A 19,943-nucleotide genomic window follows, 5' to 3' on the forward strand; every position below is an offset into this window, starting at 1 on the left:
GCATTAATAATAATAACCTAGAGATTTAATATATTTGCATAACTATAAATGAATTACTAAAATTCTACTAAAGGTGGCCTAAGGATAAATACAGTCAATCATTCCTATTATTGAAAATCTGGTAAATATATAAGGCATATTAGATTGTAGTAAGCAAAGAATAAATGTTCTATAAAGCAATCACTAAAAAATAGTAAGAATAATGAATAAATAACAAGTAAATAGATGGAAATAAAAAATAAACATTTTGTTTACCACAGAAAAAGAGAATAAGGAAAAAACAGGGAAAAATATTAAGATAAGTATAGATTAAAATGGTATACATAATTACATTAAATATAAATGGATTAAACCCTTAGAATATTTTTTTAAATAGGAGATAAATAAATATGTACATGTAGCAAAGCATACGTTAAATGTAACAGCATACATCAGATTAAAGTAAAATTATGGAAAAAATATACCATTAAAGTATTAACCAAAAGAAAGTTGATGATGTTACATGATGTTTTGAAATTGCATGATTATTAAGCAAAGTAGATATAACATTGCTAAACAAAAACAGTTTTATTTCATAATTTAAAAAATGAGTCAATCCATTTATTAATAGAAGATAAAACAATTTTAAATCTGATTGTTTCAAATACATAGCTTCAGAATATCTTATAAGCACAATCAACTAAATTCACAATCTACAATCCATATCCACAGTTGTAATACAAATATTTAACATCTATATCAATTGTTGACAAGTAAACAGATCAATAAATAATGATATTGAATATTTAAATCATAAAATTTACAAAATGAGCCTAATTGACATAAGTAAAATATTGCTAACAACAGACTATACATTATTTTCAAGTGGCCATGTGCTTTTATCAAGATATATCATCTGTTGACCAATAAATCAAGTTTCAACATGTCTTAAAAGATTGAAAATATCCAACCATTCCATTTAAAATAAAGCTAAAAATCAATAAATAATTAAATATCCAAACTGCTTGAAAATTAAGAAATACACTACTAAATAATCAATGGGTCGAAGAAGAAATTACAATACAAATTAGAAACTATTTTGAACCATAATGTAATGAAGATATGACATAACAAAATGTATGGAAATGTAGCTGAGGCTGTGCTTAGAGGGAAACTTATTCCTTAAGTGTATATATTGGAAAGAATCAAATACTAAAGATAAAATATCTAACCCATTACTTTAAGAGTTTGGAGGAAAAAAACCAGCAAGTCAAAAACCTAATGAAATAATAAAAAAGTTATTGTACTTGCAAACAAGTGTTCAAAGGAAATCAAACAAAATAGTTACTATTTTCAAAATATAATCGAATTCCTGAGTATCTACTAAAATAATTGAAAGTATAGGAAAATAAAACCTACCAACAAGAAATGAAATTAAAGAATATTAATAAGGCTTCTACTGTTATTAAAATACAATGGGGGATATGAATAATAACTTTTTGCTAATACTTAAATTACTTTATTAATCATTAAATTATTTAAAAACACTATGTACCAAAATAGCTTTTAAAAGAAATAGAAATCAGAAAGCCCTGTAACTCCTAAATAAAATCCATTAGCAAACTTTCCTGTAAATACTCCAGTTTTAAATATAGTTATTGGTAAATTTTTTCAAACTATACAAAAGGAATAGCACAAATTACATGCAAGTATTCCAGGGGAAAAAAAGAAAAAATATTTTGCAACTCATTTTATGAGACCAGATAATTATAATTTTGATACTAAAATATATAAAAATATAATGAGAAAGGAAAATTATAGAATAATTTCTCTCACAGCTATATACACAAATAATATATATATGCAAATTAATTTCAGCAATATGTAAAACTATGATCCCTAATGCCCAAGTAAAGGTTATTCTGAAAATGGGAAAAATGACTGAACACTTGAAATTAAATGAGTGTAATTCACAAAATATAAAGGAGAAAATTATATAATCATTTTAATTAATGCAGAAAAGCCATTTGGTAGAAATTTATCCCGAAGTAATTAATAAAACACTTTCAAACCACCAGAGATAGAAACATTCTTATTCTAATAAACGTTACCTATAAAAGCCCCCCCAAAACAACATGTTTAATGTTAAATTATTTAAGATTTTCTCTCAGTTTGGGAATAAGACAAGAATGTCTACTGTCACCACTTTTGAAATTTCTTGCCAACCTAATAAAATAAGAAAAAGATTAAGATTGGAAAGAAGTTTTAAAACTATCATAAGTTACAAATAATTATACACATAAAAATCATTTTAAATTTTTGAGATATTTATAATAGTATCAAAGAACATTCAATATATGGTAATAAATCTAATAAAAGTTCTGTATGATCTCCACCTGAAAAATTTTTAGATATTATTGATAAAATTAGGGAAATCTAAATAAATTGGGGTATTTACCATATTGATAAATTAGGATTTTTAATCTATATTATGAAAATATAAGCTGTTCATAAAGTTAACTATAAATGCAATTCTCTTAAAAATTCACCCCACAACAAATGTATTAATTATAATGGTATGTTATAGTTGAAAAACATGATAGACACTACTTTAGCAGAATGATGAAAGTTAATAACACCAATAATGGGGCAAATCAATGGCATAGCCTCTTAAAGAGGTGCACTGAGAAGAACAAAGGATGACTTCTGTGGTATTACTGCCAAAAGTATGCAACTTGAGTTGAGAGAATGTCAGAGAAGACCCAATTTAAGAGACAGTCTACAAAGCAATTGTGCTGTACTCTTGAAAATATGTCAGTGTAAAATTGAACTCACTCATAAATCCTGGCATTTTCACAGAAATTTTCACAGGTATTTTTCTGGTGGTATTACCTGTGGTATTTTTCACAGGTATTTTTCCTTGAAAATTGCCAAACTAATTTTAAAAAGCATATTGAAATGCAGAGGACTAAGAATTGTCAAAGCAGTCTTGGAAAAAATCAACAAAGTATGAAAACATACTACCAAATTCAAGGCCTATGATGAAGCAGCAATGTTAAATAAGATAATGCAGTATTATCATAAGGACAAAGTAAACCACTTGAACGGGATTTAGATTATATTAACAGAAGAAGACCTGTTGCATATTGATTGACGAGAGTTGCTATTGCAGTGAAATGAGCAAAGGATCAGTTTAATAAATCCTGTTGGGTCAACTAGATATTCACATTGAAAAAAAAATCTTGACCCCAACATAATGCCACACATAAAATGTAATTCCAGATGGAGTACATAAGTGAATGTTAAAAGCAACAAACAAAGCTTTTAGATGAAAATACAGGAAACACTCTTTATAACTTTGGAGTCAAGGAAGATTTCTTACAGTAGACACAAAACAAACCATCCATAAGGGCAAAATGTGAAAGACTGCACTACGTAGGAAAAAGAACACATGCCCAATATATTTTATTATGATGCTACAGTAACCTTGATATCAAAACCAGAAAGTACAGCTCAAGAGAAAAACTGTAGTACAATCTTAGAGGACAATAGGAATGTAAACACCTTAACAGAATATTATCAAATCAAATCTAGTAATTGATTAAAAAATATTATATTAGAGTTCATTTATTTAAAAAATACAAATGTAATTTAATTAAAATACCCATTGTCTAGGTACAGTGGCTCATGCCTGTAATTCCAGCACTTTGGGAGGCTTAGGTGGGAGGATTCCTTGAGGCCAGGAATTTTAGACCAGCCTGAGCAACACAGCAAAACCCTCCCTCTACAAAAACTAAAAAATTAGCTAGGCATGGTGGCACACACCTACAGTCCCAACTGCTTGCAAGCCTGAAGCAAGAGGATTTCTTGAGCCCAAGAATTCAAGGCTGCAGTGAGTTCTGATTACACAATGATTACACTCCAGCCTGGGTAACAGAGGGAGACCTTATCTCAGAAACAACGACAACAACAACAACAAAATACACGTTGATATAAATCATGTTAACCACATTCACAAATTGATAGAAACTTGCCCTCTCAGTATGTGTAAACAAAATAACAAACAAAAACCTAGACAAAGTTCCTCATCCATTCATGGTTACAACAATAAAATGTAAACCAAAAGTAGAAGAGAACTTCCTTACCCTGATAAATAACTTTGTCTAAAACCCTACAGCAAACATTAGATTTATTGGTAACATATTATATCATTTTTCTTAAAGGGAAGATAATAAGAGTCCTTACTTTAAGTGGATAATCCACCCAATGCAATAAGTAAGCATAAAAACTGAAAATGAGAGATGTTGGAAAAAAAATGAAAGCTACTTTTCATCGATTTTATGTTTGTCTCTTTAGAAAATTGTTAAAATCTGCAGATGATTATTATTAATTAGAAAAGAGAATTGCTAGATATTCAATTCCTCTACAGAAGTTAATTTATTTCATTTTTAGGAGGAAACATAAGTTTTAAAGGAGTAGAATTTACAACATTAAAAATTGGTATTAAATTAGATCTAGGAAAAAACGTGCCTTGCCTTTATTAGAAAATATATTAAATTTTTATTGGAATGCTTAGAGGAAGAATCAAATAATGAAACTATAAGCCAGACTGATAGAAACAAAGTCAAAATAATGCCAATTTTCCTCAAAATTAATTTTAAAAAGTAATAAATGATATCAATAGATCAACCAGATTTTTGTTTTGCTGGAAATTTACAAGGGGACTTTAAAATATACATGAGCATGTTAAAGATGAAGAATAATCAAAACATTTTGGGAGTAGAAGGAAGAATTTGTGGGGAAACGCTCTTTCAGATATTAAAATATATTAGAAATTTATGTTATTAAGCAGTATGCTATTAATGCAGGAATAAAGAGGTCAAACAGAATGAAGACTTTAGAAACAGATATGTGCATATATGAAAAAATTATAGAACTAGAATTGCAGGTTGATGGGGAAAGAAGAGGCTCTCAACTGCTGGGAAACTGATCATTAGGGTAGAAAAATGTAATTAGATTCTGTCTCATAGTATAAATAAAATTTATTTTTAGAAAAAGAAAGTAAATATAAAATGCTTAAATTTTATTAACTTATACATATAGAGAATATAAAGAAAAAGTGATAGAATTGGACTATACTAAAATAAGTTTCTCATATAAAAAGAAAAAACCTCCCCCCAAATTTAAAATATGAGTCAAAAGCTGGGAGAAGATATCTACAGTATATATTAGCCAACAAAGTATTAATATTCAGACTATATCAAGAATTCCAGTGAATCAAAAGGAAAGATTTAAAAATAAATAGATTATGGGCAAAATATCTGTGAAGGCATTTCACAGAAAAGGAAATATGAATGGTCAATAAATATATGACATTGTTCTCAAATTTCTCAGTATAAGAAAAACACAAATTTAAATCTCAAAATATATCATTACTATCTACCACATTGATAAAAAGTATTAAGATTTGTTGTGATTTATTTTCTTATCCCAAGTAAATATAAACATCGATGCCTAATTTCGGGCTATTTTGTTTTTACAAAATACCTTAAATTATAATTACTTCCAATCTACAAAACCTGGATCCAATTCTTACCACAGGAGAAGCTTACCCAAGAGAAGCTTGTGTATGTGTGACAATGTTCATAGCAGCATTGTATGTAATATAAAATCATCAGAATAATGCAAATATCTAAAGACAGAAGAATGGGTTTAAAATTAATGCAGCAGGGCGCAGTGGCTCACACCTGTAATCCCAGCAGTTTGGGAGGCCGAGGTGGGAGGAACACAAGGTCAAGCGATCGAAACCATCCTGGCCAACATGGTGAAACTGAAAATACAAAAAAAATTAGCTGGGTGTGGTGGCGCACGTCTGTATTCCCAGCCACTCAGGAGGCTGAAGCAGGAGAATCACCTGAACCCGGGAGGCAGAGGTTGCAGTGAGCCAAGATCACGCCCCTGCACTCCAGCCTGGTGACAGAACAAGACTCCATCTCAAGAGAGAGAGAGAAAAAAAAGAAGTTATGCAATTGAACACAATCACGCCTGTAATCCCAGCACTTTGAAAGGTCAAGGCGGGCAGATCACTTGAGGTCAGGAGTTCAAGACCAGCGTGGCCAACATGGTGAAATTCTGTCTCTACTGAAAGTACAAAAATTAGCCAGGCTTGGTGGTGGGTGCCTGTAATCCCAGCTACTTGGGAGGCTGAGGCAGGAGAATCACTTGAACCCAGGAGGTGGAGGTTGCCGTGAGCCGAGATCTCGCCACTGCATTCCAGCCTGGGTGACAGAGCAAGCTTCCATCTGAAAAACAAAACAAAACAAAACAAAACAAAACAAAACAAAAAGTGATAAGAAACTAATTTCAGTTACATAAATAAATCTCAAATTTTATTCTTAAACTAAGAAAGCAAGTTGCAGAAATACATCTTAAAGCATGATTCTATGTATAAAGCATCAAAAACAGGTAAAACTAATACATATGGTAAAACTATAAAGAATAGCAATATAATGATAAATACAAAACACAAGATAGTAGTTACCTTGGTTGTGCAGCTAGGGAGAAATATCAGATGGGGGAGAGAAATAGGTGATGGCAAAGGTTACCTTAATACTTGATTTCTGAAGCTGAATTGTGGGTATACTGGTGGCTTTATTATTAACCTTTACAGCATGCATACTATTTCATAATGAAGTTCTAAGAGTTCTTAAGCCCATAGCTAAAACTCAGTCACCTCATTGATTAAAGAGAGTGACTGGAAAAATACCCCTGCTCTAGTTTCATGGATTTCCCTTGGAGGTGATGAGATAATTATATTAATAGACGTGATTCAAGCTGTTTCTACATACATCTTTCAAGTTACTCAGTATTTCTAGAGTCTACTCAACTAGAGTGGTAGTCCTTGAAATAGTCACAGCTATTTTTAATACATCGTAAATGTCTATTAAGATTATCAAGCCATGGCAGTTGAACGCATGGAAGAGGGGGAGTCACCCACCGTGTGATCTTCAAAAAATTACTGAACATTTCTGTGTCTCAGGTTTTGCAAAATGTTTGTTTTTATTTATACTATTGGCCTCCTGACACTCAAATCTAGTTATTCAGTTCTACTTAGAATCGATGTGGGGACACACATCCAGGACAGCTAAGGTCCAGGAGATGTCGTTTTTGTTGCACCCATAATAGGTTCCCGCCCCCTGGAGCGGAAGCATGCCCACAGACAGAGAACAATCACTCACGTCCCTATCAACCTCTAGCAAATCTTCAATATCCCCAAAGACTTAAATAAACAAATGGAAGTATGCCCAGGTCCATGGCAGACATTTATGCTGGAGCCGGGGGTAGAAAACCTGGTGTCCTTACCCTTTTTATTAGTTCAATGTCCAGTAAATGAACCTTCCTTAACAGTCCACCAATTTATGGTGCTTTATTCAGTATTAGGTGAATTAGGAACAAGTAGTACAGACAGCATAAAATATTGAAGCAAACCCATATGGTCTGCTCTGCAAAAAGCCATCCAGAAGTGTCCCGGAAAGAATCAAATGTATTTTTCAGCCCTATCAGAACACTAAGAACCACAGCAGAATCAAATTTTGAAGTAGAGGTTTTGATTGTCTACCATCCTTCTCTCCACAATTGTATTATTAAAATAGTTTTATTTTGTTGAAAACACAGACTCTTCTCCCACCCACACCCAACCCTCTATGGCTTTGGGTAACTCGATTAGTCTCTCTGGACACACTTTTCAAATAAGTTGAATGAAGCAGCTGAACTATAATTCTCTATGTGTTCAATTAGATAGAAATCCTTCCTCTGATTTCAAAGGGAATTAATATGAACTTTAATGTTGCCCTTGCTTTATTAGCAAACTAGTTTTCACCATGGTATATTCCTTTTATGATAGAGTATTTGAAACATATATCATTTGTTTCCTTTCTAAGACCTTTAGCTAACATTAGCTCAAACTATTTTATTTTGCCCCTGAGATAGATTCACCTAAATGATATTTTCCTTGCTAACCTCAACAGCCTGACACAGTATATTACTTTTTGAGCCACTGTCCTCCTTTTCATTTCCAATATTTTCTTAGCCATATCTTTAAGAAAAGGCTTTTGTAAAGCCACATAGAAAACTACTAGCTCTTTATTTTCCTTTCTTTGGAAATTGTGAAGTTTCGTCATTCGATTATGGGGCTCTGTCTGCTCCAGAGACTTTACTCCCATCAGTATTCATTTTTTTTCTTCTCCCATTTCTAGATTCTCTTTATTAAATACCGTGGATGTTCAGTATAAAAATCCACACGGCTAATTTCTTATCCAATTTTGATATAGGGAGTCTTCATATTTTTTCTTCACCCATTGGTTATAAAATAAAATCACTAGCAGTAATCCCAGGACAAATGATCTTGAGAAAGATGAGTGGAAGAGAAATAAAAATGATGGCTCTACTGTCTTTAAGGGTATTTTCTAGAAAACAAAACAAAACAAAAAAGTGTTCATCATTTTTTTACCACCAGAATTGGATATTTCTTAATTTTAAAGAATAATATAAAGAAATGTTTTTATGAAAAAAAAGCTTAAGTACACATTCCCCCAAAACTAAATTATTCCTATCCTAGATTACAGTGTAAGAATACTACATGCGGCCGGGCGCGGTGGCTCAAGCCTGTAATCCCAGCACTTTGGGAGGCCGAGACGGGCGGATCACGAGGTCAGGAGATCGAGACCATCCTGCCTAACACGGTGAAACCCCGTCTCTACTAAAAAATACAAAAAAATAGCCGGGTGAGGTGGCGGGCGCCTGTAGTCCCAGCCACTCGGGAGGCTGAGGCAGGAGAATGGCCTAAACCCGGGAGGCGGAGCTTGCAGTGAGCTGAGATCGCGCCACTGCACTCCAGCCTGGGCGACAGAGCGAGACTCCATCTCAAAAAAAAAAAAAAAAAAAAAAGAAGAATACTACATGCAAGACAGATGACTGTCGTCATTTTACGTATTAAAATTTTCTGTATCCAGGCGTGTTGGCTCATACCTGTAATCTCAGCACTTTGGGAGGCCAAGGCGGGAGGATCACTTGAGCCCAGGAGTTCAAGACTAGCCTGGGCAAAATGGCCAAAAAAAAAATAAATAAATAAAGCAAAAAATTAGCCCAACATTGTGGCATGCACCTGTAGTCCCAGCTACTAAAGAGGCTAAGCTGGGAGAATCACCCAAGCCTAGGAATTCGAGTATGCAGTGAGCCATGATTGAGCCACTGCACTCTAGCATGGGCTACAGGGTTACACCCTGTCTCCTCCCACCAAAAAATAAATGAAAGTTCTTATAACATGAATTAACACGCTTCTACCTTTAATGCTCATAGGTGAAGAGTCTATGGCTGACTATTCGCTTAAATGGATGAGTTGATGGGAGGAAACCCCATAACTCAGAAATCTGGAAAAAAAAAATAGTAACAGAAGTAGCAGCGAGAATAATGATAAAATGATAATAATAGTCATTAAGTTCTCGCTATGTGCTTGGAACTAGCACTTTATGTGCACTGCTTTTTTTTAATACAAAAAAAAAAAAACCTAATTATAAATGCTGTGTTCTTTTTTTTTTTTTTTTTTTTGAGACAGAGTCTCGCTCTGTCGCCCAGGCTGGAGTGCAGTGGCCAGGTCTCAGCTCACTGCAAGCTCCGCCTCCCGGGTTCACGCCATTCTCCTGCCTCAGCCTCCCGAGTAGCTGGGACTATAGGCGCCCGCCACCTCGCCTGGCTACTTTTTTTGTATTTTTTTTAGTAGAGACGGGGTTTCACCGTGTTAGCCAGGATGGTCTCGATCTCCTGACCTCATAATCCGCTGTGTTCTTATGTACATATTTTAGATGAGAAAACTGAGGCTCGAGGGGGTTTGTACATATTTCAAGGTGACATAGCCAATCAGTGGTGAAGCTGGAATTCTACCCCAATTCTGACACCAGAAAACATTTAATTAATTATCTGTCCCGCAAAGAGAGCAAAAAGTCAGTATCTTGAGAAACACAGATAAAAAGTGAAAAGAATAGTAAGATATACATCTATATAAAAAATAAAAAATAGAAAAATTTAGAGAGGTCAATTATTTTTCTTTTTTAAAGAAACAATCCTGGGTAATGATATTTATAAATAGCTTTCACCAGACAACTAGTGTGGCTACTAAAGTTATAAAGTTTAATGATGTGTGAGTCTTGATTAAATGTAACTCTTTTTTATTTTGAGACAGAGTCTCGCACTTGTCGCCCAGGCTGGAAGTACAGTGGCGCCATCTTGGCTCACTGCAAGCTCCGCCTCCCAGGTTCACGCCATTCTCCTGCCTCAGGCTCCGGAGTAGCTGGGACTATAGGCGCACGCCACCACAACCGGCTAATTTTTTGTATTTTTAGTAGAGACGGGGTTTCACCTTGTTAGCCAGGATGGTCTCGATCTCCTGACCTCGTGATCCGCCTGCCTTGGCCTCCCAAAGTGCTGGAGTTACAGGCGTGAGCCACCACGCCGGGCCCAATTAAATGTAACTCTTTAGTATTATTGATTGACCAGGGAATTCTGGCCTTTCCAACAACATGCAGAATTTTCTTGATACCTCTCTCACGTTAAGTATTCTTTCTGTGGTTTACAGAAACCTTGGCTAAGTTTCCACTTAATGAATTTCTAGTTCTAAAGTCCCTAATTCCCACTCTTGCCATAAGACACACTTTTCTCCTCAGTGCCCCAATCCAATTTAGTTTCTATTCTGATCCTGTAGCCTAAAATAGATGGCAAAGGAAGCATGAAAGTAGTAAATAGATGAATCCAATAAAAAAGGAATAAAGAAAATATTGAAAATGAGATCTTGATCAGAGCAAAATAAGAAGAAAAATTAATAACACTTTTTTAACAAAGAGGAAACAAAACATTAAAATAGATTTTTTAAAAGTTCTGAAAATAATATTTTTAAAATACCATACAATCAGGAGATAAATTAATTCTCAATAGCAAAAGATATAGGAATTCTAGACATAAAAGTACTTAAGAAATGGGATAATAAGAGTGACAGAGAGACAGAACAATTGACCCGATCTTCCTTTTAATAAAAATGAGTCTGCTTCAATAGGCAAAGAGATGATACACACTCTCTGCAAAGTATGATGTTGTCAGCCCAGTAGAAGCAGGAGGACATCTTCAAAACATTTCCAAGAGCTTGGAGATAATTTAGGAATAGGAGGGAGAGTTAAAATCTTAGAATAGCTACAGCCACCGTATAAAGAGTCTTCTTAATATTCATGTACAGAAAATGCTATTAATTTTAAAGTTAAGCATAATATACATGTAAAGCCTATTTCTTATTTTAGCCTGCAGTCTCCCTCAAGGTATTGGGATACAAACCTCTGATACCATTCATGTTGCCAAGGATTCTGGCCACTGAAAGAGAAAGATTGCTAGGTAAGATGTGAAGTAAACAGGAAAAGAAATTGACTAAAATATTGATGACAAAATCAGCGTCTGGAGCAGAAATTTTAAAATCTGTATTTGTATTCTATTGCCTAATTTCTTCTAAAATAAGCATTTTTTTTTCCTATATGCAGCTATTGGTAAATAGGATAAATGTGTCAGTTTTAATCACTGGAATCTAGAAAGCATGCTAGGCATATATTTAGAATAAAGATTTATATTCAGTGGATATTATAATAATCCTCTCATACGAAGATATTTATTGGACAACAGAATTACAGGGTTACTTAATTCTTCTTTGTCTCCTCTTCCTCCTTCTTCTCTTTCTCCTCCCCTTCCTCCTCCTCCAGATTCTTCATCTCCTTTTTCTCCTGTCGTTTTTCCTCCTCCTCTCCTTTTTCTTCTCCTCCTCTCCTTCACTAAATAACTGAAATAAAATTTAGAGCAAATTCTGTTATCTTCTTTCTCCAACTATGAAATTATTTAAAAATAAGGTTTGGAGACTCTTTTGGGAAATGGAAAGTGAATATTTACATAAAGTCACAAGTCTGGGGTGCATTATTTTCACACTTCTACCTCTAAGGTTAAACTTCCTATTATTCAAGCATAGTGTAAACAAAAGTATTTGCCACTTAGAAGGATATGTTTATATCACGTTGCCTTCTTTTCCCATATACTTAGAATAAGGATCTTAATCTTAAACATTACATAAGTAGAAGAGATTTAATTAAAAACTTGAAGAAATGTGTTACTGTTAATTGAATTCTTGCAACATTTACCTTTGCACACCATTGTTAATAAAACTCCAGTTCAAAGTGGATGGGTTTGGGGAATTGAGATAGCTATTTATTTCCCTACCTGAGATGCCAAGATAATCTTCTCAGTAAAATAAAGAACCCAATTAGGTGAGTTCTCATTTGTAGCTATTGATCAAGTTTACACAAAATGCTAGGGTTTCTAAGTAAAACAAATAAGAGGTTCAAAGGCCTTTAAACGAGGTTGAGGGAGTGAGAAAGAGAAATAGTTCTCTGCGTTTTGAAAGCCTTTCACCTGTGGAGCAGATAATGGACGGGCCCCTCTCCCAGGTGGGCTCCGCTCCCGCCCCTTGCCTGGCGCGCGGTCCCTTCCCCCACCCGCTGAGCCTTCCTGTTTGGTATCTCGGTATTACCAAGCTATAAATTGCCTGAGAGCTTAGAGACAATCAGGTCACCACCGCCCTCACAAGGGAAAAGCTTCTTACTTCCGAGCAGAACGGTTCAGCTGGGAAGAGAGGAAGCAGGGAGAGATTTGTGCTTTAGTCGTCACTGCTCTGGTAAGGGGTCGAGAGAGATGGGGGAGGGAGGTGGCAAAAAATAAAAATAAAAAGCATCCCCAGCAATGCCGCACTTGACCCAAGTCTACAAACTTATTGGTCGCTGCAATGGAAACTCCCAGTGCACTCTCCACTGCCTGGCAGCCGCCGCTCATGGGTGGAGTCGCGTTCCCGGCCCCACCTATGGGACGGAGCTGCTTCTCCTGCATCTTCGCAACACCACACCCTTCGCGGGAAGTCTCCAGGCTTCCAGCAAAGCTCAGCTTATCCCGCCCCCGCTTCCAACCCGGAACCCCAGAAGAATAGCATGATGAACCTCCAGCAGCCCGGCGGGCCACCTCCCCGCGGCTCAGTTTGAAGACACTTGTGCAGAACCCTTTCATGTCCCCACCCTGCCCAGCTTTCACAACTCCGCCGGGTTAAATGGCCAAAGACAAACTTCTGCCTCTTCTATCCCGGGTCCCAGCTTTTCAAAAACCTACAGCTGGCAAACCCACACACGTCGAAACTCCTAGGTCGCTGTTGCAGTCTGGGCATGCTCAGTATCAGGGCAGGTTTTGATTGAAAGTAAAAAAAAAAAAAAAAAAAAAAAAAAGCTTTGTATTATGCTCGCTCTCTTTCTCCTGTGCATATGGCTTGCTGAACAGGTTTTGGGGCATTCTTGAGTCTACCCAGAGGTTTTATCGGATGCCCTTGATTGTGTCTCCTTGGCATCTGTTCCCCTCTTACTTCACTCCCTCCCCCAACCCGCCTCCACCCCGCTTCCCAGGTCCCTGTCCGCTGTGGGGATGGAGGGACACTAACAGAACTGGGATGGGAGATGTTGGCTGAGCGGATCCACCTATTATTAGTGTGCTGGGATTGGCTTCTTGGCGCAGCGTAGCCGAGGTGGAGCCAATCAGGATGCTAGGGCTGGGAGATGATGGGCGGCCGCCTCCTCACTGGAGGGATTCCTGGAGAAGCTGCAGTGTGGGGATGCTTTAGAACGAGTACTGCCCCCAGTGTCTTTCCACCTCCTCCTGCAGCAGCGGCAGCGGCAGCAGCAGTTAGCAGCGGCAACTTGAGGCTGCACCCCGGGCAAGCCCCCAGGGTGGTGCTCAGCCGAGAGGGGGGCTCGGCGCCCCGAAGGGGTGTGTGTAGGGTGGGGGCGACCAGCTGGGACCAGCTGGTGGCCCTGGAAAACCTCCCACACACCCACACCCACACACCCCTTTTGTGTTGCAGGCTGCCCCTCCAAGAGCGGAGGCAGCGAGAGCACGCGTGTGCCTCGCGCCGGTCCACGCCGGGAGAGCACTGGGGACTGAGACCCGGCACCACCTCCCGGTCCGCCCTCCAGGTAAGGAAGCGGGACTGGCGGCGCGGCCACCTCGGCGGTGCCTATCTGCTCGAATCCATCCCAAAGATTTTCTTCTCGATACACTTGGATTTTAGTGGTGGGAGTCTGAGACCTAGGGAGGGATCCCCGGGTGGCCTATTGTGAGAAATATGAGACCACATGTGCATCTCCTGGAAAAGCACTTTGCACAGCGCCCGTGATTTAGAGCTTGGAGTTGATATTGGGCATCCCCCATCTTCTTGCTTCCTCTTTCCTTCTCTTGTTCTCTCTCCTCTGTCCCCCGCCCCCAATCTCAATCTTTTCTCTCTTTCTCTCCCACACCTCCCCTCTCGCCCTCCTCCCACCCTAAGCACGCACAGGGTTTCTTTCTCCTCCTGGAGAGGATTGCCTTTCTTAGAGGAAAGAGGGGGAGTGAAGAAAGGAGAAAGATTTCTTTCTGTTGGGGAGAGGGATATGGGGGTGGGTGGGTTGGGGCGTAAACAAGATAGAATACAATCTCTGCGAAAATCAGAGCACAGAAAGCAATTAAACTGAATAAGGGGAGTAGACAAGCCGACCAGCTTGGGCTGTCAGAGAGGGGAAGCGTCAAGTTTGACTTGATTTCCTCCTTGCAAGAGACTATGTCTCTCACTTGATTCGTTCAAATGGAACAAAAATAAACCGACAATCCAACCCACTTTCAACTGCTTAATTGCTGTTGCTTTTGAGTGCCAACCATCTGACTTTTCCTGTTTCCATCTGTCCTGTGGGACTGACAATTTGGTATTGCACATCAGTGTTAATATCTGAACTTTGAAAGGTTTCTTGAGTAAGAAAAAAAACACAATTAAAAATAGATTATTACTTTCCTGAGGTTTCTTGGTATGGTCTGTTGTTGGGGGATCAAAAAATGTAAAGTTTCAAAACATTTGCAAGGGACAACAGTTTTATAGGGAGGCTTGGATTTCTACTTTGAGAAAGCTAATCTTCTAGTTAGCTTTGTGTACATGTTGATGTTCACTTTCTCCAGTATTAACCCTTTGGTGAAATAAAGCAACTGTTTAACTTTTGTGTGGAAGCTACATTTGTGTATGAATTTTCACTTTATTCTACCTTTCTACTATCTATTTGAATTTTATTGTCTGGATACCAAACTTATGCCTGGCTTTATTTTCTTTTAATAGGAGGATATTTAATGGATGTAAACATGATGTTTGTACAATTTCAGCACTCCCTTTAGAAGGCACATGGAGGCTCAGCTGGACAAGAATCCTCCTGTATTGGAACAAAGTTTAGAAAGTAATGCTAGAAAGATAGCCTAAATTTTAAAAATCCTGAAGGGGAAAACATTTTTGTAACGTCTTGTTAAAAGAAAGAAAAATATATCAAAACAGCAACATGCCCCTGGCTGCCTGCATAATAGGTCAAGTAAATGGTACTTGTTGGACAGAGCCTTTACAGCAGCTTCAGCAGTCTCTAATTCCATCATTGGGGATATAAGCTTTATTTTCTTAGTATTCATCAGGGACAGAGAAGCGATAGTACTGTCAGATGGAAGGAGGTATAGAGAAGTGCCTCGTTTGATGTAATAGGAAAGCATTCCAAGTGGGTCTTACCTGAACACAGAAAAATCAGCAGATGTTAGTATACAAAACACTTATTTTTATGTATAAGGGGAAATGCAGTCTTACTTTTTTTTTCTAGAAGTCCACTTGATATAAGAAAAGGGAATCTTCTATCCTAACTCTGCCTGACCTTCTACACTAATTTGTATCTCAGAGAGTATTTTTTCACTATGTATCTTTAATGTATAAGTTTACACACCAACTTAGAGAAGAGCTGGATTCATTTGCCATCAGCGTAATGTGTACTATTTCCAAACCATTTTGCATTTGAGGCAATGATCCCTCCGACCTAAGCAGAATTACCAAGTCAGGAAAAAGGATTCTCTTTCTAGGGCTTTGACATTTAAATGACTTAAAAAAAATACTGTCTCTGTTGAAAGCTAACTCTGGTTTTTAGAGGTGCCACCTTTTGGTTACAAGGACAAAGGAACAATCACTTAATTACCTCATGTGTATGTACAACTGAATTAACAAGTTTAGACACGAAAAGATGTACAAAAAGGAAGCCAGCTGACTTCATGTGAGAAAAATAAGATTTTGTTGTCTCATTTCTCCACTGTCTTAGGAATATGTGAAAATTTAGGCTTGGTTTGTGACATTTATTTTCATGACTCTTTACAAATGTTAATTATAGAAATAACATCTAAAAAGATGGATATCAGTAGTTTTTCACATACTTCTAAAAAATTCAATATCTATATATTGGAAATCAGAACTAATTCCAATATATTGTGAGTGGATTGTGGAGAGACCTTAAATGATACATTATAGGAAATTCTTGTTCTGTTATCCGACAAAACAGTCTAATGTCACAATTTTATACAGTCTTTATTTTTTTCTCCCTTTGACAGGATATTTTAGTAAATCTCATTCATGTTTCAGAGTAAACATGATAATTATGCCTTAAGGTATTTTTGTCATAATTGAAGACTGCTAAGACACAGGGAAAATCCTAAAATACTAATTTCACAAAAAATGCCACATGATTGAGAGTTGTTGCTGAGTAGCTTTGAATTTCATTTTATAATGGAGAATATTAGTTATTTCATCTGATCAAATTATCAGATAGTTCTAATCAAGAAATATGAAAATGAATAACATTGTATTTATACAATTTGCATATTAGACTGAAAATAAAACTAAAAAATAGTATTAATTATATGCTTGTATTAATTATATGCAAGATGAGCTGGAAGATTAATAAAATAAAATGTAGAATATGTTAGAAATCTGAAAGTTAATTTGAACTTCCCATTAGCCTAATAACACCATTAACATAATATCAGTTCATCACTTTTGATGTCAGTATATTAAATTGATTTTGAGTAAATTCCCAAAACAGAACCATCTAATCTTAAAGAACACACACTTAATGTAGACAATTATGCGAGCCTGAAATATAGTTCTTATGATTTCCAGTTTATGCAACAGCCAAGATGAACTATCACTAATTCCAAATTGAAACATAATACTTATTTTCCTAATGGTAATAATTAAGTAATTTGGGGGCAACAAGAAAGTAAAACAGTTTGATTATATAATGGAGCAAATCTTTGTCTACTGTTACCAAAAATCCATATCAAAGTTAGACTTTCTGTCATTGTATAATGTAGGTATGGGTCTTGCATGCATTCTGCTGAAAATATAATATTTTAAAAAATTAAATATCTGATGTAGTTGTGATATTTTAAAAGTTTTAAATAATTTATTTGTCATAAATATTATTTATACCAAAAGTTCAATTCATGACGTGGCTGACTTTTAGCTGAATTTTTTTCATTGAAATTGACCAAAGCCATTTAAACAGAGACAAAATATATGGCAATCTAAATAATAATTTCGGTTAGAATTTAAGGATGTGTGTGTGTGTGTATATATATATACATATATATATGCATATGTTTGTGTGTATATATATATACACATATATATATATGCATATGTTTGTGTGTATATATATATTCCACAATTATGTAACTTTTTCAAGAAGGATTAGAAACTCATGGACAGTAGAATATAATTTGCTGAAACTAGGGGGTATTCATGTACAAAGTACCATTTAAAGAAAGATGACGGAGTCTTGGGAATGCTTTTAAGTCTGGGAATACTCAGAGATAATATTAATGGGAGCCTAGATTTTTTTTCTTTAAAAATGGGGTTCTATGACTTTGGGCAGAAATGATTTTTATATGTATCATGCTTGAAAAAACTCTCAGTACAAGATGATGCACTTCTTTATACAGGTAACAAATAAGTTGAAATCATATGATTTAGATATGATGGCTGATAAAACTTCTGTCTTTCTAAGGCTTTTGGCAGATATTTCTTTCAATATTTGCATTAAGGTAAACATTCTTAATTTTTTATGTAATTGAATGGCATGATTATCATTGCATTGGGTGAGAGAATGTGGGTTGATATGTTTTCATTCAATTCCTCAAGAAATGATCAACATTATTTCGTAGTCTTTTTGCAAACTTGATTACATTTCTCCACTAAGTGTGTCCATTTTCTTAAACAGAAATGTGACATTTAAAAAGAAAAAAGGAAAAAAAAGAAAACCAGCATTTTTCTTTCAGCTGGTCATTTTAAGAGTGTTCTTGAGGAGCTAGTTTTATATGGACTATAAGATAAACTGTGGTAGCTGGGTATATGAACATCACTCTATTCATATGTACTAGCAATACAAAATAAACTTATTTAAAATTACAGTGCAAATGTATGCTACCTATTACAAGTAAGAGAGCATGCCATCAATTCCTGTCTCTATCAATAAAATTTACTTTTGTTTTATTAAAAAAGGAAAACTTTTCTTTACAGTGGACAATAAATACATTGCTATGTTGTAGAAATGGTGAACACTAGAGATGCTATTTCTGCAATTTTAAATATAATATTAGAGATTCTATTGCAAAGAATCCTCCTTTTAAAATGGCATCTACATTACATTATTTTTAAAAAAACAGTATTTAAGAGTTTCAAAAGAAATTAAAACCTACATTAAAGTAAAATAACACATTTATAGTAGTGTTAGAAATGCATTTTCTAGCATGTCTTTGACGAATGCAAAACAGATATTTTAAAGAATTATTTCTATAATTGCTCTAATTTTTATGTTTATTTAAACCCCAAGTTCTCATTGCTGATTTCCATACTTTACTAATAAAATAAATGAAAGGTCAAAGTTTATCTTTTTCGGTTACTGCTATCGTGGAGATACAAAGAAACATACTGGTCACTCCTATAAATGTCTCACATATAGTATGTTTAGCATATTACTTACACATATAAAAAGGCATTTTGTTAAAGAGGAGCTCTGGAAAATCATAAAGCAGACGAAGATAAAAAAACATGCCTTCTATTTCTTAGCTGTTTGTACAAAATGAGAGCTGGGGAATTTCCACGTAGAATGGGAATGGCCTATAAACTAGTGTAAGAATTTGGTGAAACTACTTGGTTAAGATATAATTTCCAAGAGTTCATAACAGCCCTGTTGAACAACATTTCATCACAGATACTAGCTTGCAACCTTGCTCCGCCAATCACAAATACTGTACACAAGATATTTAGCTAAGTGCCTCAGTTAGAAATTAATTTCTAATTGAAATATCCACTTAATTAAATCCAGGTATGGTACTGAAACTTGGTAATACCTTACCTCAAAGAACCTGTTTCTGTACTTGTGAAATGTAGCTTTGTTAATAATTTTAAAGTGCTTAGAGTTCCAAGATATATATACATACACACACACACACACACACACACACACACACACACACACATATATATATATATAATTTTTTTTTTGGCCAAAGGGTATTATATAAGTAAAAGTAATTATGTCTTATTTCCTGTGATAGATAAATGTTTTCTTTTTCTTTTGAAATAATTTACTAAATCAAAGATAAAGTGCACATATGTACTCAAATGCAAACGTACTTGAAGAGTTTGAAATGTAAACATTCTTATTTTGCAATTGCTTACATGAGAAGTACAGTCTCCTGTCTGTCCTCTTCTATCATGCTGCCTGACAGCAGCCATCATTTCAGTCCCTTGGGAATAGAAAGGAAAGCAGACAAACCACCTGAAAACTCTGGTGAAAGTTCTCGTGATGTGGCCTCCAGGGAACAGCCTCTTGTTTTACTTGAGGCTCATTTCCTCTGGGCCAGCCTCATTGCATGTCACTCCATGCCTACTGTGGGTAGGAAACAGGTACTTGGATTGACTGATTGCTGCTTTGAGATTCCTTGACGTATTTTTTCCTCAACAT

At 35.7% G+C, this 19,943-nt stretch overlaps 1 protein-coding gene across 2 annotated transcripts in view; it reads left to right on the top strand.

The window, feature by feature from the left end:
• Positions 1 to 13,715: 13,715 nt before the first annotated feature.
• Positions 13,716 to 19,943, top strand: part of SYT1 (synaptotagmin 1) — a 594,417-nt gene continuing 588,189 nt past the window's right edge. For both annotated transcript variants that reach the window (XM_001084620.4, XM_015152348.3), the window contains exon 1: positions 13,716 to 14,069. The gene's annotated coding sequence lies outside the window, so the exon portion shown is untranslated. The remainder of the gene's footprint in view (positions 14,070 to 19,943) is intronic.

This window comes from Macaca mulatta, chromosome 11, assembly GCF_049350105.2.
Source record: "Macaca mulatta isolate MMU2019108-1 chromosome 11, T2T-MMU8v2.0, whole genome shotgun sequence".
Classification (NCBI taxonomy): Eukaryota; Metazoa; Chordata; class Mammalia; order Primates; family Cercopithecidae; genus Macaca; species Macaca mulatta.